Here is a 25,645-nt window from a genome sequence, read left to right on the forward strand (position 1 = left end):
CAGCCAGCTGTCACTTCTCATTAGTATAGCAAGGTTGTTACTAAGATGACGGCTGCCACGCAGTGGCATGCATATTGGTTAGATCAAACGGTAGGAAAGTAGCAACGTTTACCAGGAATTTATAAAACAAATAACCATCGAGTAAAATAAATAAAGTTTAAAAAATTCCACAGCTCTTAATCTTGTTAAATTATTCTCTGTCAATTTTCAGCAGTTAGAGCAAAAAGCTTCACATCTTTCATGTACAAATTAGATCAGATTAAATATTTTGGACATATCTAGCAAGCAAAGCATTTTTTCTTGAATAATAACTGCGGACTTATTTATTTACTTATATGCTGAAAAGTAAATAACAACAGCCCAATAAATATATATTTAAAGAAGTTTAAATTAATCACTAAAAGAAACAAAAATATAAATATCTAAGTTTCAATCACACATCCCTAACAGCACTCAGGGAACAAGTAAATACCTCGATTCCATGGATCAATTAGTCCTTTTTTAAACGATTAGCCTATCACCATAAAATATTGTTTGCTTCACAGGGTACTTATAGACTAATTTGATTCGTAACATTATTTACTTACGTTTTTCGACGACTCACAAAATCCAGTCAGCCTCTGACCCCGCCTCCCCCCTTTCTATTTCATGATATGGTCTGGTCCAGGTGCACGCGCCCCTAGCAGACGCCGAGTGCTATAACGAAACCTCTCCAGGAGGACAACAGCATGGCTCAGATTAAAGTCTGGGTTTTAAAAAAGAAAAGGAAAAGGCAGGTTGGAAATTAAACTCACAGTAAACTAAGTCCACATGAAAGAAATGACTTGAATTTCCTATTATTAGTTAGCTTACTTCATTCCTAACAACCAGTTACAAGTTTAGCCAACATGCGGTGCCAGGCCAGGCAAATGGAACCTCTGGCTCAGGATTAGCTGTCTCTCTCCCATCTCTCCATACGTATACTTCTGACACAGGACCAGCCCCACTGATATCTGAAGGAGGAGGTGAGTTCTCTTATGTGAGCTTGTGAATAAAATTCAGGGACATATTTTAGTTAACTATGCTTTGCTTGAAAATGGATATCCAAAGTGTTATTAAAGCTGTATTTACCAATACCTAATAATATCAATAAAAATGTTTAAGCAATATTAATTTTCTTTACACTTTTTTATATTTGAGAATTTAAACGTTTATCCAAAAGTTTATTTTATACTTCATTTCTATTTGCATTTGGTGTACGGTACCAATCAATATAAAAACAAACAAAAGAAAATCAATAATGTTATAATGAAAAATATTAAAATGTAAACAAAAAACTTGCACATATCTCATCAACCTTAAGCGATTTTTTAAAACGTTTTTTTATAATGATAATAATAATGGATTGCATTTATATAGCGCTTTTCTAGGCACCCAAAGCGCTTTACAATTCCACTATTCATTCACTCTCACATTCACACACTTGTGGAGGCAGCTACAGTTTTAGCCACGGCTGCCCTGGGGCAGACTGACAGAAGCAAGGCTGCCATATCGCGCCATCGGCCCCTCTGGCCATCAACAGTAGGCAACGGGTGAAGTGTCTTGCCCAAGGACACAACGACCGAGACTGTCCGAGCCGGGGCTTGAACCGGCAGCAACCTTCTGATTACAAGACGAACTGCCAACTCTTGAGCCACAATCGCCCCATTTATCTAAGCAAATTAGTGATCTATGTCTGCACAGTGTTATATTTTTAGTGTTGGTATGATTTACAGTGTTAAAGTGGTGGGGCCCAAATTTATATTTTTTCCTCAATCCCTGGTTGGCCCCTGGTTGAGAGTACCCCGTTATGTTACACAAACCTTATCTAACTGCTGTTCTTTACTCAAGCATCAGAATTATTCAATATTTTTAGATTTACTCTCACCATTAAAATGTGTGCCTACCTAAAGCTGTGAAGTGACCCCGATTTTTTTTTTTTTAAAGCCATGTGCACAGGTGTATTCAAACATTCATAGACTCCTTACCATGGTTAATTTAAATAAGGCATGGTATTTGCTTTTTATGGATGTATTTGAATAGTTGCTGGATCTAAACCTTAGCGGAACAGCAGTAACAGCTCAGATGTTCTGTCTCTGTGTGTGAAGCATTAGATAACTGTTAGGTCACCCACATTTTGGCAACAAATGATACATTTGGCTCAAAATCGTCCCTGACATTCTATGTGTGTTGTCACTCCATGACACTTAGCTCCCTGCCTGCATTGATCTAGCTGAGCTTGTCAGCTGTTATTTGATGACTCAGAAAAATGTTCATAATTTGGGGCTGCCGTGTTCATTGTGACTTGCAGAACAAGGCACCGAGGCATGGGTTGACTTTTCATTTATTATTAGATAGCTAGAAGGTGTGCTTACATTTTGGTTTCTGTAAACGTACGCAACTGCATTTCTTTAGATAGTTAGGCAGGTTAAAGGCAGAGTTTAAGGCAAAGGTGCAATCTATTTCTACTCTTCTTCCTGATCAATTAATTCGATTATTTTTGGCAAATAATCAATGATCTTTACCTTTTCCGACAAGTATAGATTAGCAGATATGAAGTAAAATAATGTCAGTGTTAAATGTTAATCGATACAGGGAATACAGTTCGCTGTTGAGTTTCCAGAAAAAGTGCACAGGGAGGAAACTTAATGGCACTATCAATCACTGTAACAAAATCTGCGAGACAATCTTTAGTCCTAGGCTTAGAGGGTTTTAATGAGATCATTGGACGGTGAACTATCACTAAATGCCAAATGCACTTTAGCTAAGCATATCATCACAGGACTGTGAATGTATGCTGCGGTATTCATGTCATGGTATGTCCTGTGCCAGGTTGTGTATTGTCACAGCCCAGATGAATAGCAGTACTGAAGTACAATGTAGGTAGGCAGCCATTCTGTCTATGTCTTATTAAATGGTTCAGTGCTGTGCTCGGCGTTTCTTAGCTCTCTTCTGTGTTTGATATCTCATTTGGCATTCCCTCTGTGCACAACCCTCGTTATCGTATTCCTATGGAGTGCACTGGCATTTGACACGCAGACACCAAAGACTCTAGCAGCATTACAGATCAACTGCCTTGCACAGCAATAGTCTTTCTCTGTCTCATTCGGTCTTTTCCTCTCCAGTCTATCTTGTCACATAGATCTCAAACAGGTGATGGACTTGAAGGGAACCAGAGGATGTCACTTTCCTAGGCCTTAATATAATTACATCATCCTATGTGTCTCTTGAGCGGTATGTGTCTACAGTCTTGAAAATGACCCTGAGGAGAGAAATGTATGCAGCTGTTAGAAAGTGAGCTCTTTGACATTTGAGATTTTTCTCATGTGTATATACTATGATGACATCTGTTGTTGCACATGAGGTTATATGACCCAGTTTCTACAGAAAATGTAACATCTTCTCACTATTACAAGTTGAATTTCTCACGGTTCAGTGCAGTCATTTTGAACTAAAACTAAAGGAAAAAATGTGTGATAAGTATGAAAATTTATTTTTGGCCTCATAATTATCAGAACTTTGTTTTAAAAAATTAGGTTAAGCCTTTAATGCAGGTCAGTTTTTTATACATCCCCGATTCCCAAATTTGTAAGTACAGGTTGTTAAATGAAGGCTAAATTACATTCAGTTTGTCTTTAATGCAATGCAATGCAATCAGCAGGCTATCCTATCCTGAAGCTTATTATCCATCAGACTTTGTCCATTTGTTATGGAGATGTCAAAGATAAGTGAAACTAGACAATATACTTCCACATGCAATCGATATTTACAGCAGCTATGTACAGTGTGCTAACCTTGTCACCTCAGCTGTTATCTGATATCAATATTTATTATAGCTAGGCTTCTTACACTAATATTACCCAATGAACGCTACTTCTGGCATGAAAAATGACAGTGAAGATATCTGCCAGTTAAAATGATGTAAAAAAGGTCCAAAGGATAGCCAACCTTATGCTGTCGATGCATTGACCACTTAATGTATGCAGACGGGTAGGTGTGCCACCTGCTACAGATAGACTCTGATGATACTCTGGAGAGTTGAGGAGAGCTGAGGGCACCGTAGTCTAGTAGTCATTGAAATCCAGAGGTCTACATGCACCCTCACCCTCACTCTCACTGTTTGATTGCAAAGTTTACATTCCTCAGAGCCAAACAGACCTTTATGCACTTGTGGATGTGAAAACTATATCACCTGTTCAGTGCTGTGTGAGTCACAGGCAAAATATGAAGTTGAGTTTGTACTTTGGGATTGTGGCAAGTAGTACATCTGCATTTTTGCAGATGTTATCAGTGTTAACATCAGATGTTGACATGTGCACTTTTTGGTGGGGAGTTCATATATACTAGTCAGTAGGGCTGCACGATTTTGCATAAAATGGGAATCACGATTTTTTTGCTTAGAATTGAGATCACGATTCTCTCACGATTTTCTTTTCCAGTATAAATATTTATTGCGCTTATTAACTGCACATCAACTTCGTAACATTTGAGACTGAACATAAAAACAATAAATAAACATAAAAACAACAAATGTCTCACATTTTGTCGTTGCCGCAAAATGTTGTACTGCTTGAAATTCCGTCTCCACTGTTGCTCGACACTGCGTGTATAGAGCAGGTAGTGCAACAATAGAAAAATAGTTGCGGGACGGCACTGTGTAGCATTTGTCTAGGGTGTTGATCATTTTCCTAAATCCCTCGTTTTGCACAGTGTTGATGGGAGCCATATCTTTGGTCAGGTGATAAGTAATAGCCTCCGTAATTTCTTTATGCCTGCGGGAGTTCGACGGGTATAGGGAAGCGCTGTATAAGGTTCCCGTTATTGATGTTTGGGTGGTTGACCGGGACGGATTTTCTCCAGTCACTTTCTCGTCATCCCTGACGTGCTCTCCGTTGTTTTTTTCCCTGCCACTTAACCTATACGGTGGAATATCTTAATTAGTGCTTGAGTTGATGTTGCATTAACACATCTTCAAGCATGTCACTTTGGTGATTGGATCTTTTGCGGCTTTAAAGGAAGAATTAACAGGATTATGTGAACTGCATGTCCTCACCTGGATAGAGAAAAATGTCGACATCATTCCTGTGCACTCTCATAACTCTCTCAAAACTTTGCCTTTCTCTCCTTAAACTCATATGCTTCTTATAAGTTCTCTTCACTGTACTTAACAGTTTTCCACCATAACCCTTTAAAGTATTAATCATGAAATAATTGCCATACAATTCTGTTTTCTTTAATGGAGTGTATTTTGAACTGTCAGAAATTGATTTACATATTTAACTATTAGCATCATATTTGCAACATCCAGCATTGTTTGGTTTTGTCTTGTAATACATTTTTCAATTTATTGCTTAAAAATGCGTTGTGCACTTTGATTATGGTTTTCAGTGAGAAACGAAATCACACTGATAATGTACAAATCTCAAAAACTCAAAAAACACATGTATCAAACATGCTTTATTACGCATTAAGTGTTAAGAGCGCTATTAAGGACTAAGATGCATTGTGAACAACTTTTATCTGCCACAATTAAGTCCTAATTCTTAGGAAATGTCAAAATGTTGAGTTTTGCAAAGCTTTGTTGTGGACTTCTGTATTGGTCAGATGAGATCATCCATTTTCCGGTGAAACAAATACTCAATGCCCCACTGAAATCTTTTTTCTGCTCTAATGATTCACTGCAAGGACATTCTAACCAGACCCTGCCAAAGGTGGAGAACTAGTTTTGCCATACCACATACCACACGGCTCTTTGGTCATGCAACAGTTTTTAGGAAAATCTCTAAATCTTGATGAACAGCAATAAAGAGTGTGGAATAAGTAAGAACTAGAAAGTTTTAATGTATTTATTGGAAAAGACAAAAAACAGCCTTATAAAGTGATCAGAATTGTTTGCTGTTCCTTAACGTTGATGGGTAGTGGATTGTGACAGAGTGAGGACAGAATCAGAAAACAACAGAATTAGCTGTGAGTTATTTAGAGCCTGTCGCGTGTCTTGGGATGAGGCCAGATGGACAACTGTGATCCTATTACCTCTGCTACACAGTTGTAGGTCTGCCTTCAGATCCTGAATTCCACAGTGAACGGGGTACACATGGACAGCTTCGGTTTTTCTGTTCATTAACTCTGAGAGGACCTCTGAGTGCCTTGCCTATCCATTCAGAAAACAGGACTGAACACAGTTTATGGTATGTGTCACTAAAGAAGGATGCTGTTGATCTTTGATGATGTAATTAGGTGCTTACATCAGTGCATTTTACTCTGTGCTGTTTGGTGCCTGTCTTTTAAGTGTAAAATATCTCTCTTTCACTGACATTAAACCCAGAAATATTCTGGTATTCATGACATGTCCTGAATAATTTTTACATAAAAACAGGTTACATGAATAATTAAGATTTTCAGAAAAGTAGAATAGAGTAGAACTTGTGCGTTATGAAAGCCACTTGAGCCAACGAAAGAGAAATGTTTGGATCATAATCCAATTATTTTGCATCAGTAAGGTTTGAAATGATGCGTAAACAAGTGCACAAAGAGGGGAGCAGGGTAGGAAGCAGTGCTGATCACTGGTTGGCTGTTGGCCATGCAGGCTCGCGGGTCAGTTGTGGTCATTCAAGCTCTGGTCATTCAACTGATTACGCCAGTGTCACTTGTAAAACATAAAACTGAGAATAAATGAAAAAGACTAAAGTAAACAGCAGTAATTTATTGGGCCAGAGGATGTTATGTTTTGCAGTTAAATTGGAGACCAAAATGTAGAATAACAAGAAAATATATATATTTAATTGAATTACATAAAACGGGCAGGGTTAGTCCTGAAAAGTAATGACTCAGAAGAGGCTAACAGAAAAACTAGACTGGATATACAGCATAGCTCACTGGGAAATGAGACACAGATGGAAAGTCAGCAAAGGGGGGGAAAAGGGTCAAAAATAAAAGCTCAACAAGGTACATGAAAAAAATCAGCCTGAAGAGCTGCAAACACGAAGACAGAGACAGCGAAAATTAGAAGCTGGTAAGAAATGGGAAACTAGAAAGACAAAAGAGCAGAATAAAAGTAGAAGATAACAAGGGGCATGAGAGCAGTGGCGTGTCTAGAAAATTTTTGTTGGGGGGGCCAGGTAGGGGCACAGATTTGGAGAAGGGTGGCAGATGTAATTGGCAGATAATGTTAAAAACAATTCTACCAACCGTTAACCATAATTCAATAATCCTATAAACCTAATAACCGAATGCGCTTTTAACTCTTATTAGAATGAGGTTTTAACCACTACGGTGCAAAGTTTTTAGATACTGCGTTGATAAAGTACAAGAGATACAATCAGTCAGTGTTTATTCAGCATTCAAGGACATCAATATTTGCATAGTATTTTTACTGACATGTAGTGCACATATGTTTTGGGCAAAAACATTTTTGAATATTAAAATACGAACATTTTTAACATACAATTGGCAAATTAGCCAATGCCAATGCAAAACCAATGCCTGTTAAAAAAAAAAAAAAGACGATAATCTTCTCACAAACTGGTGTTTGATTTTGAAACAGGAAAAAAGATGGGAAACAAATGAAAAGACTAACATTTGAATAAAACCTGAAAGCAAGTAAATACTTTATATGCTGCCTTATGGTAAACTTTGGTAATATTGATAAAGAACAACACTGGCTGATGATGAAATACAGTCAGCTGGCATGGTGACACTGCCAGTATTAATCAGAAAGAGTTAATAACTTCCCTTCAACTCATTCCTGTCACCTAAAAGGTAAACCTGTTTCTCCATCACAGCTCTGATGATTCAGTAAGGACATCTCCTGGTTTCATCCTCATGTTTCCCTCTCACCAGATAACCAAACCGACATCATGACCAGCAGGTTTACAGCTGTGGCTCCAGCAAACATCAGCTGATACTAGAAATTAATATTAAATAAATTCTAACAACAGCTGATCAAGCTTAAACGTGCTGCTGTTGTTTAGCGCGACATCCGCTGGTTTCCTCTTTCTGGCGCAAAGTGAGCGATAAACAAACAAGAGAGCCGATCAGCTGATCATTGATCAGTTTCATGATTGAAGTAGCAACAGGAGAGGGAGGGGGAGAGAATGAGAGAAGAAGAGGCAGCTGTAAATACAGAATAACTCCAGCTTTGTGTCTTTTTCCATCCTAGCTGAAGTACGGGACAAACTGCGTCTCTTCTCAGCTCAATACGAAACGTGTAATATTTTCTCTGAATGAGGGACCATTCCATTTTTTAAGGAGCTGTTGGCAGCTCTACTAACTAACCTTATGAATAAAATAAAGTTCACTATCAGTAACATCATAGCAACCGAACAGCTGTATAAACTTGTCATGCTAGCTCACGCAGTATGAGGTATTGTAACTGACTGTAAAAAGTCAGCACAACGAAAATAAACTGCACCTAAACTTGGTTTATATCAGACCCAGATAGACTGCAGGTCATAACTTCTTACCTGAAGTTCAGTTCACCTGACACTCGGACCGGCGGCCGCCTCGGGTCTCTCCTCCTGCCTCACCTTCCCTCATCCACCTGTTGCCTCTGTGGAAGCTCCGCCACAGCCACCACCAAACAACTGAGTTATTTTTACACATCGGCCAGCATCTGGCCAATCCACCACCTCTCATTGTTCATGCCGTTACAAAAAAAAAAAAAGAAAAAAAAAAGTCATCAGCCCACCATGAAAACGTCCGATGGCTAGTCCAACTATGTTAACTTGTTAATCTTTCGCCGAAAAAATGTTTTCTGCGGTGCCGTCTTTCGTGCTTGGCTCTCCTACCTTTGCTAACATGATGCGCATAGTGCAGAAGCCGGTGCTGCATTCACTTACCCTCGGATATCTGAGCTTCACTGTGAAACCATAGTCGTACATTTGATATTTCATTAAATTTTATTGTTTTAGCTTCGGGGTGGCACCTGGGGTGGCCAGCCTGGTTGGGGGGGTGGCCTGTGCCCCCCCAGGCCACCCCGCTGGACACGCCATTGCATGAGAGAGACTGTTTTATTCCACATGTTGCTTTAAGTAAAATTATTCCAAAACTGCGTGTCACAATGATGGTTTTGTGCCTGAACCTGCATGTTTTTCCTCTGGTTGCTCCACTTTCCTGTCACAGTCCAACTTGGCAGTAGGAGTGGGTGTGAGAATTTGTGGTTGTTTGTCTCTCTTTGTTGGCCCTGGTCCAGGGTGTGCCCTGTATTTTGCATTATCAAACCTGGGATATGTTCCAGCTGCCAGTCATTTTAAGGTGGATAAATGATTAGGCAAAAGAATGGGCAGTTTTGAGAACCTAAAAATGCAACGCAATACAGCAGCTCCCTACAAGAACAAAACTGTTTTTTACAAAAGACAGCTTTGACAGAAATCATTACATACATTAAACTTTTATAATATGCGTATGCCTATAATGCAAAAAAAATAGTAACACCACACCCTTGAACCCGCAAAGAAAGATGAAATGAAAGCATATAAAGATAAATGATGTGATATTAAACATTCTTTTTGTTATTTAAATGGATGGCTACACAATGACAACAATTGTCTTGAGGATTTTTTCTTATTTGAGGCATTTTTGTCATGTCCCTGTTAAATATTTATGATGACTTCATTTTGTTTTTTACAAAGTCTGTTTCATATTGCTTATGTTTTGCATTGTTTTTATTTTGTTGGGCGGAATGGGAGTAGTGATGAATGAAGGATAAAAGGTGTTTATCTTTGTTCCTGGGTGGGGGGTAGACAAATGGATGGCCTTAGATATTCAAAGCAGATTTTTTGAAAGGTAAAGATATGACTGCAGTAATTTTAATATAATTAGAAATGTATTTATTTATTTATTATTCATATTTATTTTTTATTATTAATAAGAATTGTATTAGTAATATTCACTTAAGTGATTGAAGCCTGAAACCCTAATTTACGAATAAATTCTTTACAAATCCTACCATGTGGATTCATGGATTTTTTTTTCCACATTCTGTCTCTCACAGTTGAAGTGTACCTCTGGTGCAAATTACTGACCTCTGTCATCATTTTAAGTGGGGGAACTTGCACAATCGGTGGCTGACTAAATACTTTTTTTGCCCCACTGTATATGTGTGTATATATATATATATATATATATATATGATCTTTAACTATAAAATGTAAAGAGAAAGTCATCAAAAAAGAGAAGCAAGCGTACCATTAATTTACAATATAAATGTTTATTTTATAGCTGACATTGCTGCATTATTTGTATAAAGCAGATAACTCTGCTAGGTTAATTTTTGAAAGTGAGTTACTATTGCTTAGTTTTAACATTACATTTCATATCAAAATACATACATTTAATAGACATTCATAAGAGCAATAATTCTGAGGTAACAGCCACTCAGTGTCTTATGCTTGATAAATATCCTCTAGAGAAGATATTAAAAAAATCTTGTTCACAGGGTACTTGATATTACATGATAAAAAGGAGGTGGTGGGTGATAAATGTACCCGAATACACCAGTGTGTTAATTGTGTTAATCAATGCAAGTTGGGGGAAAGCAGTATTGTAAAAAAACTGCCTCACGGACAATTTTATTCGAAAATAATTAGAAATGACAATAACTAAGGGCCTGATTTACTAAGTAGAGTGAATTAGCATGATGTCACAATCTTAAAAATACACCAATATGAGAAAGTCCTGTAGATGAAATACTAAAAATGTAGTGTTTACATTTAAATCTATAGATACAGCCAGTTAATCTCAGTCATGACCAGCAATTTGCCAAGGGCTGCACATTAGCGGCACAAAACTAGCAGACCTGATGACAAAGTGAGCAACCAACATCCTTACAAAAATAATTCAGGTAAGCACAGGACTTATGTATGTGTTCCTCTCTGGAAACAGCGTGGCAATTTAGATCAATGAGAGGTAACTGAAGGAGAATCAATATGTTTTTGATATAAGAGCTAGCTGTTTTGTTAGAAATTGCTGGTCCTGAGGATTGGGACTCTGGAGGGAACACAGGATTTATCCAGAGGAAAGCTGTGTTATCATAAACTGTTCAACCATATAAACTTGAAATCTTTATTTAACAGATGGCCTCTATCATGCGTACAAGAACTCAAAACAATACTCGCTGTAAGATCTCTAGCTTTCCCTGTGTTAATGAAAAAACTGTTATTGTGCCACGTGTATAAATGCGTGTGTTTCTCTTGATTTCTCTGTAGAATGTGTGATGCTGTAAGTACATATCAAGTCAATATTACATGCAGTAACATGCTGACACTGTGATACACTGACACATCCCAATAATTGCTGTAGCTTGACAGACATCAATATGATGTGTAATAGCTCTGATAGAGAGTAAAAAAAAAAAAGGGGAAGAAATAAAATAAAAAAACTACAGTAAATTAATTTTGTTTGTGCACACTACTGAGAAAAGACTGTGCCTGAAATACTGTAAACTGTAGTGCTCTGTGTGAAAAGTAGCTTGGCTGCCTGCAAACCTAGATATATCATCGGGATTCTGCTGCTTCCTCCCAACACTCCACCTTTTGTTTTGTTCAGTTCTGCTGCATTTGATCTAAATACAGGTAATATTGTGGGGCAGAAAGATGTGGTGCTTTGCTGTAAACTAAAGATGGAGTAAAGTGCATTATGTAAAAGCCAAAGTCTTGGCACCATACTCAGAGCTTTGAGCCATCTAGTTATACACTAGTTCTGATTACATCTCCCCCTTCTCATTCCAAATAATTGGACACTCCTGATGATTCACTACCACAAGGTAAAAAAAAATGACACATACTTCCTTGTTGGCATTAAATTTGGTGTCGTTTTCAGTCAGTGATATGCAATAATCCTTAGCAAATCATTTTTGTGGGTTACCTGAAACAATACCTCTCCCTGCTCATTTAATTTACAAAACTGATGCTGCATTTTTTTCAAATCTGACACGCCAAATGCAAGGGCATTATCCATGTACATACTTCATATGCAACTATGTAACTATGAAAGCAGCAGGACATGGACAGTCATTATAATGTATACAAAATAAAAAAAGGGATTTATATTGTGTGAGGAAGGTTTGCCCACCCATTACGGAGGAGTAAATACAGCCACATATACATGCATAAGCTACGATGATTACAGTAAGAAGATTAAACCTTCAGTTTGATTGGAGTGCTTCTTTCAGTTAGCCCTCAAAGTGTTTAATTAGCCCTGCCACTGTGAGTGTGTAAAATGCTTTTAAGCAACCAATATAATTCTCTGAAAAAGGAAAATAAGTTTGTAACTTTCCTGTTCTATAATGCATAAAATATTCATTGTCACAGAAACCACTAGAATTACCTTAAGCTACCTAACCTAAGATAGTTTAGTCAGATTTGTATAAACACATATAATCTGAATCTGCATATGGCTCGTGGAGAATATTTTGGAGGTTGAAACATTAATGATTTTCAGCGCATATGGTTAATTGAGTTTCCTGTTTTTTAGATTATCTTCAAGAAAAACAACACCTCTCATGACTCAGAGGCCATGTCAAACACTCCGCGCAGCTTTATTAGTCATTGATTACTTACTTGATGTTCATGGGGCACAAGTCCAGTTGAACTCAAAAATTTAGGATTTAATGGGTTTGCTTATAAAAGTGGTCTTTCTTTGAGATGCTTGGGAAATTTCATACCCTATTTTATCTGTTTTATAAACCATCGTCTTTTGCAATGGGCATAAAACATCATTTGAATCCAGTATTTTTTCAATATGGAAAGGATGATCATGGCGTAGTTATATCAAAGCTAAAGTACTACATATTTAAGGTGTCAGCTGGTGGGGCAAATTCCTGTTACAGGCAATGACATGTAGACCTTTGCATGCTTTTCCTCAGTTGTTAGAGGATGTTTATGTTTTTTAAGCTGAGTTTAAGTTAACTGTCAATTTGTTTTGAAGTGATACTCATTTAGAGTCAGGGTGTAATTGTTTGTTTGCACATCTCTCTGTTCCTTGTCTGTCAGCCTTTTCACATTAGTCACTATCTTCCAGAACATGCAAATGAAATGATAATTATGCAGACATCTTAAAAGTGGTATGGAAGGGCTGCTTTCCGTCTTGTCGGGTTTATCATCTCTCCAGCACCTCTGCTTCACAGTGACTGCTTCCCCAGAGTTATGATTCCTTTTTGTATCTGGCCAACTGGTTTCAAAGTAATTTGCTGAGGTTTGATTTTAAAGAGCTATTTCTTTCCCCATGTTGGTGTAAAATCACCATCTGTCTCATTGTCTGCTCTGATTTGAGTGGTCTCTTTGCCAGACTGGCCTGGAGATGCATTCGGATCAAGCCTCGCACCCTGTTGCCTGCACAGTTTTATGCAATATACAATTATTAAAAGTAAAGTGACCATGCTTTCATAATTAATGCTATGAATACTTTATCTGTTATCTCCACACAGTATAAACGTCTGAAATGCCTAAAAGTTCAGTTAAAGGAACTAAAAAAATATGAAATTGTGGCAACTCTTTAAAAATAAATCAACACAATTTTTCTTTGGTTTCTTTAGTCTTTGTAACTCTGGATGTACATTGGGGTGATTGTAATACATCAGACATAATTTGGCCCCAGTTATCATCTTCATGATAATACTGTGGGATGCTGTGAATGTTTTTGCAGAGCCCCGTATATCAATCTCAATAAGGTCAATCATTTCTTGAACAAAGACACAATTTTTGTATCCTTGCCTCTGTGCACCATCACAGTGGATATGTGATTGATTTACAAACTTTCAGCTTTAATTCAAGGGGTTTTCTAAATAAAATTGCAGGTGTAATTTAAGTATTACAACCTTTTTCTAGCATTTCACTGCAATTTCAAGTATGAGTTGCTACTATTCAATTCAATTCAATTTTATTTATATAGCGCCAAATCACAACATAAGTCGCCTCAAGGCGCTTCATAGATACAGAGAAAAAAACCCAACAATCATATGACCCCCTATGAGCAAGCACTTTGGCAACAGTGGGAAGGAAAAACTCCCTTTTAACAGGAAGAAACCTCCGGCAGAACCAGGCTCAGGGAGGGGCGGCCATCTGCTGCGACCGGTTGGGGAGAGAGAAGGAAGACAGGATAAAAGACATGCTGTGGAAGAGAGACAGAGGTTAATAACAGATATGATTCAATGCAGAGAGGTCTGTTAATACATAGTGAGTGAGAAAGGTGACTGGAAGGAAAAACTCAATGCATCATGGGAATCCCCCGGCAGCCTATGTCTATTGCAGCATAACTAAGGGAGGATTCAGGGTCACCTGGTCCAGCCCTAACTATATGCTTTAGCAAAAAGGAAAGTTTTAAGCCTAATCTTAAAAGTAGAGATAGTGTCTGTCTCCCGAATCCAAACTGGAAGCTGGTTCCACAGAAGAGGGGCCTGAAAACTGAAGGCTCTCCCTCCCATTCTACTTTTAAATACTCTAGGAACAACAAGTAGGCCTGCAGAGCGAGAGCGAAGTGCTCTAATAGGGTGATATGGTACTACAAGGTCATTAAGATAAGATGGGGCCTGATTATTTAAGACCTTGTATGTGAGGAGCAGGGTTTTGAATTCAATTCTGGATTTAACAGGAAGCCAATGAAGGGAAGCCAAAACAGGAGAAATATGCTCTCTCTTTCTAGTCCCTGTCAGTACTCTTGCTGCAGCATTTTGGATTAGCTGAAGGCTTTTCAGTGAGTTTTTTGGACATCCTGATAATAATGAATTACAGTAATCCAGCCTGGAAGTAAAAAATGCATGAACTAGTTTTTCAGCGTCACTCTGAGACAGGATATTTCAATTTTAGAGATGTTGCGCAAATGGAAGAACGCAGTCTTACATATTTGTTTAATATGTGCATTGAAGGACATGTCCTGGTCAAAAATGACTCCAAGGTTCCTCACAGTGTTACTGGAGGCCAAGGTAATGCCATCCAGAGTAAGAATCTGGTTAGATACCATATTTCTAGGCTTTTCAGGGCCGAGTACAATAACCTCAGTTTTATCTGAATTAAGAAGCATGAAGTTAGCAGCCATCCAGGTCTTTATGTCTCTAAGACATTCCTGCAGTTTAACTAATTGGTGTGTGTTATCTGGCTTCATAGATAGATAGAGCTGGGTGTCATCTGCATAGCAGTGAAAATGTATGCTATGTCTTCTAATGATACTGCCTAAGGGAAGCTTGTATAATGTAAACAGAATTGGTCCTAGCACTGAACCCTGTGGAACTCCATAATTAACCTCAGTGTGTGAAGAGGACTCTCCATTTACATGAACAAACTGGAGTCTATTAGATAGATATGATACAAACCACTGCAGTGCAGTACCTGTAATACCTACAGCATGTTCTAATCGCTCTAATAGGATATTATGGTCGACAGTATCGAATGCTGCACTAAGGTCTAGCAGGACAAGCACAGAGATGAGTCCACTGTCAGAGGCCATAAGAAGATCATTTGTAACCTTCACTAAAGCTGTTTCTGTGCTGTGATGAGCTCTGAAACCTGACTGAAACTCTTCAAATAAACCATTCCTCTGCAGATGATCTGTTAGCTGTTTGACAACTACTCTTTCAAGGATTTTTGATATGAAAGGAAGGTTGGAGATTGGCCTATAATTAGCTAAGACTGCTGGGTCTAGAGATGCTTTTTGAGTAAAGCTTTAACTACAGCTAGCTTGAAGGCCTGTGGTACATAGCCGATCATTAGAGATAGGTTGATCATATTTAAGATCGAAGAATTAATTAATGGCAGGACTTCTTTGAGCAGTTTTGTAGGAATGGGGTCTAAAAGACACGTTGATGGCTTGGAGGAAGTAATTATTGAAGTTAACTCAGAAAGATCAATTAGAGAAAAAGAGTCTAACTTAACATCAATGGTACTAAGAGTAGCTGTAGATAATATTACATCTGTGGGATGATTACTGGTAATTTTTTCTCTAATGATAAAAATTTTATTTGTGAAGAAGTTCATGAAGTCATTACTAGTTAACGTTAAAGGGATTGTTGGCTCAAAAGAGCTCTGACTTTTTGTCAGCCTGGCTACAGTGCTGAAGAGAAACCTGGGGTTGTTCTTATTTACTTCAATCAGTGATGAATAGTAAGATGTTCTGGCTTTGCGGAGGGCTTTCTTATAAAGCAGCAAACTATTTCTCCAGGCTAAATGATGATCCTCTAAATTTGTGACACGCCATTTCCTCTCCAGATTACGAGTCATCTGCTTTAGGGTACGTGTTTGAGAATTATACCACGGAGTCAGGTACTTCTGATTAGAGACCTTAGTTTTCACAGGAGCTACAGTATCCAGAGTCGTACGTAGTGAGGAGGTGAAATTATTAACAAGATAATCGACTTCTGTTGGGGTAGCGTTCAGATAGCTGCTCTGCTCTATGTTGGTACAGGGCATTGAAGATGATAACAGTGGGTGGATTATATTCTTAAACTACTACTGGTTAGACTCAAGAAGAGCAAGATCAGAATACACGTTGCCAGTAAAAAATATCCAAAAGAATGTGCACTGTTTTAAAGAAAAATCAAGGTAAACTTGGACCAGAATGATAAGAAGAGAAATGTATGGAGGAGAGAAACGGCTCATGATCCAAAAAAAACAACAACATTCCCTATCAAACATGAGGGAGGTAATGTTATGACATGACAGAAGTAGAAGGATGAAATCTGAAGTGTATAAGGCTGTAGAAAGTGCTTCACAGTGCAAATGGATAATGAGCAAAGCAATCTGCTAAAGCAGCCAAAGAGTTTTTCAAGGTAAAGAAGTGGGATATTTTTCAATGGCAAAGTCAGTGACCTGTTCTCAACTCGACAGAGAATGCTTTTCAGCAACTGAGGACAAAACTAAAGGCAACTGAAGGCAGCTGCATTGATTGCTTGGTTTAAAATCAAAAATACAAAAAATGCCTTTGCTAAAGAAAGGTTGGAAGTGAGGAGTTTTAGTGCAGTTCGTAACTCATACAAAGTCCACTGGTACTATTAGTCTCATGAAAACAGTGCTTTAGTCATCAGACAATAACCAGTGGGTTCCAAGTTTGGGCCCTATGGTTTCCACTTTTAAGTATAGATGTTTATGTATGCAGTTAGACAAAGAGGTCACAGTCAAATGGACACACACAAAATAATAATTAGAAAATGCAGATATAAAGCCAGTACCTTGTAAATTGTTCCAACAGGAGAGAAGAGATTAACATGATTTGCATTAGCATATTTCTAAAAGAGAGGAAGAGCTGCCTTTCCACCGGCAGTTAATTGACTCAATTTCAAATGCATGCATTGCCCTCTCCCTTTCTTTATCCCCCCACCCTCCCTGTCACCCTCTGGGCTGAATTAATGAGAGATCAGTGAAAGGATGCTTACAAGATTAACAAATGCCTCAACACTTAGTCAGTGTATATGAGTGTCATTGGAGGCCTCTGTTGTCCCAAAGGGGCTGTGAGGATTACAGCAGCATACAGTATTGTTTGATTGATGTGTTATGTAAAGGAATTACTAGGGTGTATAGCAAATTATATAGAGGCCATGAAGTAATAGCTGTCTATCCTCTATTTGTCTTTTCTGGACAACACACCTAATACTGACACCAAATTCATTAATGTTCTCTACCAAAGTGAATCTTATTATCATAAAGTAATTTGTGTTTTTTTTAATGGGCAAACTTAGTCAGCTTTTTATTAAAAAGATGTTTGGGGTTTTTTTTACAGGTTTTTTTCAGGTGCCTTATGTCACTGTTTCCCCAAGATTTTCAAGCTTTTGGGATGATTTTAATGAAGAAAATGTTTATACAAAGCCTGTCATCTGAAACCGGGATTACCCTTTCATATAAAATGCAGGTTAGTGTTGAGATAGATTTTTTTTTCTTGTTAGTCTCATTGTTATACTCATACACGGTACTGTACCACTTTGTATACATACCTAGGGAATTCAAATACAAAGTTATATAAGACTGTTTAAAAGTCTTGAGCCACCCCTCATTTCTTTAGAATGGAAAAGTGGAAATAGTTGTAAGTAATTTATTGAAATATGTGCAAGCCTAAATGAAAATGGAGCCTATAAGTTAAAAACTATTCTAAAGAGCTTGAAACTCAGTACTTGGTATGACCAGCTTGAACTCTTTTGAAGTTTTTGTGTAGTTTCTTTAACTTGTCTTTGGAATAATTCTCCAGAATTCTTGAAGGACATTCAAAGCTCTTCTTTCGATGTTGGCTGCTTTTTGTTCTGTACTCTTAATATGATTCCAGAGTGCTTCAGTAATGTTGAGGTCCAGGCTATGAAGAAACCAGTTTATGGCTGGTAATGGATACTTTATTGATCCCCATGGGGAAATTACTTGTTTTTCTCTGCATTTGACCCATTCACTCAGTGAAGCAGTGGGCAGCCCACTAAGCAGGCGCCCGGGGAGCAGTGTGTAGGGACGGTACCTTGCTCAGGGGTACCTCAGGGTAGTCGTTAAGTGGATTCGAACCGCCGACCTTCCGATCATGGGGCGACCACTTTACCGCCGACCTTCCGATCATGGGGCGACCACTTTACCTACTGAGCTATCCCTGCCTCCCTGGTAGAGTGTTCCACTGTGTGTTTTCATGTCCATGTATCCTTTTACTGCATTACTACTGTGTGTTATTATTGTCATGCTGAAAAATGATAATTTTTTCCAATGTTTCTTGCAATTTGGCATAAATTGGTACCGTCTGTGAAAGTTGAAATTTCTTAGGTACTGAATAGCAGACAGCCACACTGTACACAACGATTGGCTGGTGTGTACTGCGTCTTTGCCTTAACAAGCGAGTAGAGCAAAAAATGGTGATTTATGACGAGAAAGTGCTCTTGAAGCACACTGGGACATGTAGCTCTGCAGGAAATGCGGTTTTATCGTGTTGGATTTTTTGGAAGCAAGGCAGCAAAGGTAAGATAGAATTTATGCTTATGGTTTTCAAACTTAAAGCCTAATTTTGTTGTTCTTTTGTTGCTGGTTCAGTGAGTTTTGGTTGGAGCCCGCTCTTTAATTGTTTGTTGCTTTTGCCGTGTTTGGTGGTCATGGAAATGGTTTTGTAAGTTTTTAGCTGATATTCTGACATTTCTGTACCATAGATGTCTGCATTTAAACAACAGACCTGGTGGTGCAGCCCTTGAAACCATAACCTTCCCCCCTTGGGCTTAACAGATTAAGAGTTTTTTGCTTGGGAGATGGAGAACAAAAGAAAACAACTGAAGAAAGTATCGCAGATGAACAGTCTCTGAAAGTCATGTAGGAAAAAATAGGAAGTAGAAAGAAATCCAGCGAAGACCTGACAGAGGATGCGAGAGATTCATCTGGTGCTTCAGTTGATCCAGCTACTCTTTACTGAACCCTCAACAGAACTGGTCTCAGTGGAAAAAAGAAGGCATTCTTAAGAAAGGGGGAAAAAGGAGAAAAGATATGACACATTACACAAGAATCATTCTCAAAATAAGTGGCACCAGGTCTTACAGAGCGATGTGAATGACAACTGACAAAGAATTGTCAATCTGCACAAAGGAGGTCAGGAGAGAGATCCAACAGTAAGTTTCAATCCCATGTTTGTTTGCACATTTCAATAAATATTCCAATTTTCTTATCAAAATATAAAGATAGAAGAGAGGCTCAAGATTTTTGCACTGCATATTGTTATAGTTTCAGTAAAGAGCAGGTCTTAATCAATCAATATACTGCTGCATTCAGCTGGGCCATTTTGGGACTGATTACTTTGAATAATGAGATTCTTAGAGCTCAATTCAGGTGCCCTTTATGATTAATTGAAAAGGGCCATGAAGTAATGAATTTAAAGTTACAATAGAAATACAATAAAGGTGTGTTTATTAAATGGCCCCGTGCACCTACTCACACAAATATTTACGCACCCACACAGCAAGTGTTCCCTCAAGTTTAGGAGAGCAGTGAGTAATTAGCATTGGCAAAAGGCATTGACACTACAGAGAGAGATCCATTGAGATACTCCACTGAATTATTCCAACTAATTAGTTTCTCTCTTAGACCTATGGGAGCTGTGCATGGATTTAATGTGGTTCACATGTATGTGTAAATTTGAGTGAAGCATGTAATGTACTGTAATTTTTGTGTGGAAGAGATACGCCTGTGTTGTTTGTCTCCCTGTGCCAAAGGGAAAGCTGTTGCAACAGTCTGTGTCTGGCAGAAAAGAAACTTCAAAAGCTTCTAGCAAGCTGGAGGCACACATACTCGCTAACGGCTACACACAAGACCAGTTTTAAATTCCTTTGAACACTGAATTACTTCAGCACTCTCTAAATTTAACAGTTTTGTGACTGTAGTCTTTGGTTGGTGTAATGGGTATTTCCTATAGCCTTGAGGTTGAAGCTTGTGTGAATCAGCAGCCTTTTGTATTAGTGGTAGCAGGTTTAGGTATTAACTAGCTTAACCTAAACCCAGTTTCCTAAAATTTTGGGATGTTGTTAACCCAAATTGAATTTCATTTAACCATACAAAGAAATAAATGAATATATGGGGTTGAGGTTTCCTGTGTTTAAAAGCTACAGTGTGAGATTATTACCAATATTATTACCATTATTAAGTTGTAGCCACTTGTCCATTTGCCTCGCGCCATAGCCCAGAGACCAAACAGCAGCTTCAGTGGGAGAGTTTGCAGTATTTAAGCCATTGGGTTAGACATGACCAAGAGAATGATCATTTTCATCATCATGGCATTGTGAATTTGTTACCCAGGGTCTCCCTGTCAGTGCTTATTTATAATGTAACATCCTTAGGCAGCTAAAATATATTGGGAGCAAATGTGTAGATGGAAATGTGTGTGTGTGTGTGTGGTTGGCTCAGTCTTAGTGTTAGCCCTGTGACTTGTGCACTGTACCCTGCCCCTTGCCCTTGCCTATGACCTCAAGTTAGATAAGTGGTTATGAAAATGGATGGAAAGATAGACGGGTATCTGTGTCATTTTCTTCCTCATATGAAGTTACCAAGGAACTTGTGACAGATTTTCAAAGCCGTTTTTTTGCATATCATTACCTAAGAAAGATTCTCCATATTATTTACATTACAGTTTACAAGGCTGCCTGGTCTTGAAGTGACCACTACAGGTTATAGAGGAACGGAGCTCCACTCTCATACAGAAGGACTGCATGCTACAGAAGTTCGTTCTGATGAAGCAAGTGTTTACAAGATTGGAAAGTCCCGCGTTCAGAAAATTGGACTGACTTCTGATCACTTTCCTGGGAGACGTGTTCTCTCATTTCAAAACTTGCTAGGAAAGTATGAGTTGAGCATTCAGGTTAAAATTAAATTGGACTTCAGAAATTGTTTTTCCAGGGCAAAAATGTAAATGATTGACTCCTCCATTTGTAACAGTCCCTTTTAATTAAGCAAAGCATACGCTTTAAGTCCACGTAGTTCATCTTTGCCCTTCCTAGCGGAGAGGCTATGGTATTTTTGTTGCCTCTATTATAGGGAAGAAAAGTGCTTGATGTGGTATTGACATGAGAAAAGTGCCCTCACTCCTGGTCATAAACTCATACTCTGTTCAGTATATTAGTTATTGTAATCGAGTTGTATATGAAGGTTATATTTGAAATAATATATCGCATTATAATAAGTTAAGTTTTACAATGCTGTCAGTCAAATTGACAGACTACTATATAAGAAAGTGCTGTCACGGTCGCCGAACCACTCCGTATCTACGTGTGTAAAACCTCACTCTCGCACCCCCAGAGTTGTGCGAGAGTGAGGTGAGGTCAATTTAAGGACAAGACCCTTCAACCCACACCTTTCACATCCCAATGGCCAAAACCTTGACTGGGCGGCACTGTGACAGTAAGAATAACTAGATTGAATATGAAGGTTGTTGCATCACTAATGCAAGAAAGGTGACTGTGGTCATTTCCATAGAGGAATTCTGTCAGCGAGAGCTTAAAAAAATGAGTTCTGTTAATTTGAATTAGAATTACAAATGCTTTTTTAATTTCAGAAGTTGAAATTACTCTGTTAAAACATTAAAAAAAACTCCCCACACTCCCTAGCAGATCATTACATGGAGAAACCTTTGGAATGCAAGCATGCTGATCCACACAGGTATGCACACATGGGTATTCACAGACGCGGACTAAAGCTTTCTTGGCTGCTGCCTCAAAGCACACTGTGCGCTGTCTATCTTGCGTGCTGCACAATATCGTTTATTATTTAGTAAATATTGATATCTATGACTAGCTAGTTTATTGTGATGGTGCTTTGTTTTCTCTATTATTATGTTACTCTTTGTTGTTTGCTGTCTCCTCTGTTTGTTTTTTTTGTTTGTTTGTTTTTTTCTCTCCATACAGGTGACCCAGGAGTTCTTTTTTTTTTTTTTCTCTCTCTTCCCCCCCCCTTCTCACCGTCTCTTCTCCCCTTTGGTTTTCTTTCTTTCTCTCCCCCTCTTTCTCTCATTCATTCCCCCTGTCCTATTTATTAAAAAAAAAAAAAAAAAAAAAAAAAAATGACAAAGGATGAACTGAAGCTCTGCCATCACGTAATGTCGCATACTGCTGTTTCTCATGTCATTTAGAGAAAAAAAAAAAAAAAAACATTAAAAAAAACTTAGGTCAATAAAAAATACAATATTACAGAACAGAAAGCTTTAAAAGCTAAAACCTGACATTAAAGAAGGAGTTTGTTTCAACAGAAAATACAAAAATGTTTTGTTTTGGGGGGTTTTTCCAAAAAAAAAAGAAACTAAAATCTAAATATGATACAATACAGTGGCAAGAGACAGAGGGGAAGACAAGCAGGACAGGAATGCAGGTCAGATTCGAACCCGTGTTGCTGCACTTAAGTTGTGAGTGGCCATAGGTGAAAGTATGAGTGGGTGTCTGCATCCCTGTGATAACCCCATTACCCTGAATTAGATAAGCATGAAAAAATGGATGTTTGGATCTGTCCTTATTCTCTTAGCGGAGACAGATGTTAGAGAAAGCATTCAGCTGCAGTGCAGAGGGTGCGCCAGTAATTATCCATAATCATTTTAGGAGTCTGGTTTAAAGCTGCGATTTGTGACGTATTTAAATGGCATTCATCCCCCTTATTTCCCTTTTTGTGCTTACACATCTCACTGGTTTGACAGTGATATGCTAATTTCATGAAATTATAATTAAATGCAAAGTTTCAAGGATTTCCCCTCCATCAAAAAACTTGCTATGTTTTTTAAGAGTTTCACTTCCTGGTTAAAAATGTGCTGTTTTTAGTTGGTCGAGACAAGTTGACAAATGAACCCAACTCTGTGAAAATATCATATTTTCCAATTTATGCTACTATGATAATAAATCATCTTGAATATTTGATACAAACACTATTCATAGCATTAATATTATTTACTGTTTGCAGAGTGTCAATAGGGACTTTCGTACCGTTGACTGGTTTTCTTTCATCTCTGTGTAACTGATAACAAATATGTTTAACTTACTGGAATATACTTCTTGAGTACATGAATATAAATGTTCTAAAGTGTTACATTTTTAAAATTTATGCCATTTAAAATTATAGCTATGTATGTGAGCATTTGTGGCAGCAAACAGCTGTTGGGTGTGTTATACATAAAAGCACACTGCTGACCTCATTATACTACCCCTGAAGATGCTCAGTGATTTATGTGGTAAACATCTGATTCATTGGTAGGGTGCTACACAGCGAGGTCGGTGCCTTAATGCAGCCCTCGTTTAAGCTGTGCAGTGAGGTGTTTTTTCTTACGCTTTTAATCTACAATACCTTTCAGTATTTTTTCTTTCTGTTCCTAGTGGTAGGTTTTTGAAGCAGGAAGAAAAGCATTGAATGCAACAGCTCTAAATTCACTGCCCATGGGAAAGAAGGGAATCATTTTTCTCAGCTGGCTGTTAGGCTGAAGAGCTACAATTTCACATTCAGGCAAATGCACAAACGTACTCACACACATACAGTTACACTCATGGGCAGCGATACACGTGTATATAAAACACACACAGATACATACACAAAGTCACAGAGAGCTCTGTGGACTCACAAGTGGAGGTATTAGGTCATTATTGTAGCTTTAGAGAAATGAACACTTCATCTCCAACCCCTCTCGAGCAGCTATTGATCAGGCTTCCCCCTGTAGAGTTGTGTTTTTCAGTTTCAGGGCATTTTGCCTCCTCAAGGAAATGCCAAATGTGAGCTATCAATTAGAATTTGACTAACATGCAGCCTCCACATGTTTTTTGTTTTGATTTTTTTAATGTGACATTTTAATACTTTATTTGATCGTGATAATGGATTAAAACAGGGCAATGGCTAGCAGAAAATGGTTTGGACACCCTGGAATTGAACCAGAGACTCTCTGCACAGGGTATTTGTGCACATGTTTTATGTACTCTAATCACTCAGCTTAATGAACGGCCTTGGGGGGTGTTACATCTTTAAGACCAGAGTGATGATAAGCTCAAACATTATCAGTTCTGGTTATGGCACCAGAGAAACCCAAAAAATAGATTTCCTATTTATTATTGCTACATAAATCTTGCACGTTATATCTCACCAGTTCTGTTTCTAATTTGCAGTAAGAGATTAAGTAATTTGTCTATGATACATTTCTCTGTTTCCGATCCAGAAAAGATGTATCTTTCCTGACAGTCAAAGAGAAAACTGAACATTCAAAAGTGTTCTGCACTTTACAAGAGTGAGTTTTGACAGGCCGCAAAAAAACATCAATCTTCTCCAAACATGCAAAAAAGATCCATCATATACAGACTGATCTTTGCTTAGCTGATAGTCTTGCAGCTCTTGGTATATATTTATGCTTATTGCTTTGATTGGGTTGACTAAATTATGCAAACATGAAATAATGATTAAAAGTAACTACATACTGTGTAACAGCTTGTCTGTTCATATATTTAGCACCAAATATTTTTCAAAATGCTCAGAGGAGGAGTGAAGCACTCAAAACCCTTTTACTTAAAAACATTTGAATTGTAAACAGTAAAAGAAAAAGTTGCACACACATTATTTTTCCAAGTTCATGATTCTAACTGCGCCAGAGAAACCGCTGGTTTTAACCTAAGTGTCTTTAATTTGGCTGGACGTGTAGCTGGTAGCTAGCCAAGACTCTCTGCAGTTAAAAGGAGAGACAGAGAGACGCTGCCATTGCTTTGCATGTACTGGGCCTTTATTTGGTTGCAACAAACGAGAAATTAAAAGACAAATAAAAAGTCTTCTTCGGTTGCTGCAGTTCATCATACTTTTAATGCTGAATTCTAATGAATTTGTAACTAAGAGAAAGTTCTTGCTTCTATATTTTGTTATATTGCAAACATCATCACATATTGTATATTAAAAATGTCAGATTATGTTACAAGTTTATAAAAGTACATGAATAAGTGACTTACTAGTTCAATATTAAGTATCCATACTGTAAATAGACAATGGATATATTCTCTGTGATGTCAGCCATTTACTTTATGGGTACTTCCTCTAGTGACGTTTTGATTGATGCCATGTTTGTTTCAAAATTAGTATCAAAATGACGACAATAGGGTGGACTGCCAAGGTATTAACTGATGCTTATTAGCCTGGTTACTGTGAGTGCAATGTATAGATGGTTATACATGCTAATTACTGCATGTAAATGAAACACTATAAAT

At 38.0% G+C, this 25,645-nt stretch overlaps 1 protein-coding gene across 7 annotated transcripts in view; it reads left to right on the forward strand.

Annotated features, from left to right (window-relative positions):
• The window catches only part of shank3a (SH3 and multiple ankyrin repeat domains 3a), a 251,622-nt gene that overhangs the window by 29,660 nt on the left and 196,317 nt on the right, over positions 1-25,645 (forward strand). The window contains exons 1-3 of one of the 7 annotated variants that reach the window (XM_085412007.1): positions 18,517-18,608; positions 18,743-18,923; positions 19,109-19,558. The exons of the other annotated variants lie outside the window; for them this stretch is intronic. The gene's annotated coding sequence lies outside the window, so the exon portion shown is untranslated. Of the gene's footprint in view, positions 1-18,516; positions 18,609-18,742; positions 18,924-19,108; positions 19,559-25,645 lie in introns of those variants that run through there. 7 annotated transcript variants of the gene reach the window in all.

The sequence above is a fragment of the Rhamphochromis longiceps genome, linkage group LG7 (genome assembly GCF_057381845.1).
Source record: "Rhamphochromis longiceps isolate RC_006_pf linkage group LG7, R_longiceps_female_GT1.1, whole genome shotgun sequence".
Classification (NCBI taxonomy): Eukaryota; Metazoa; Chordata; class Actinopteri; order Cichliformes; family Cichlidae; genus Rhamphochromis; species Rhamphochromis longiceps.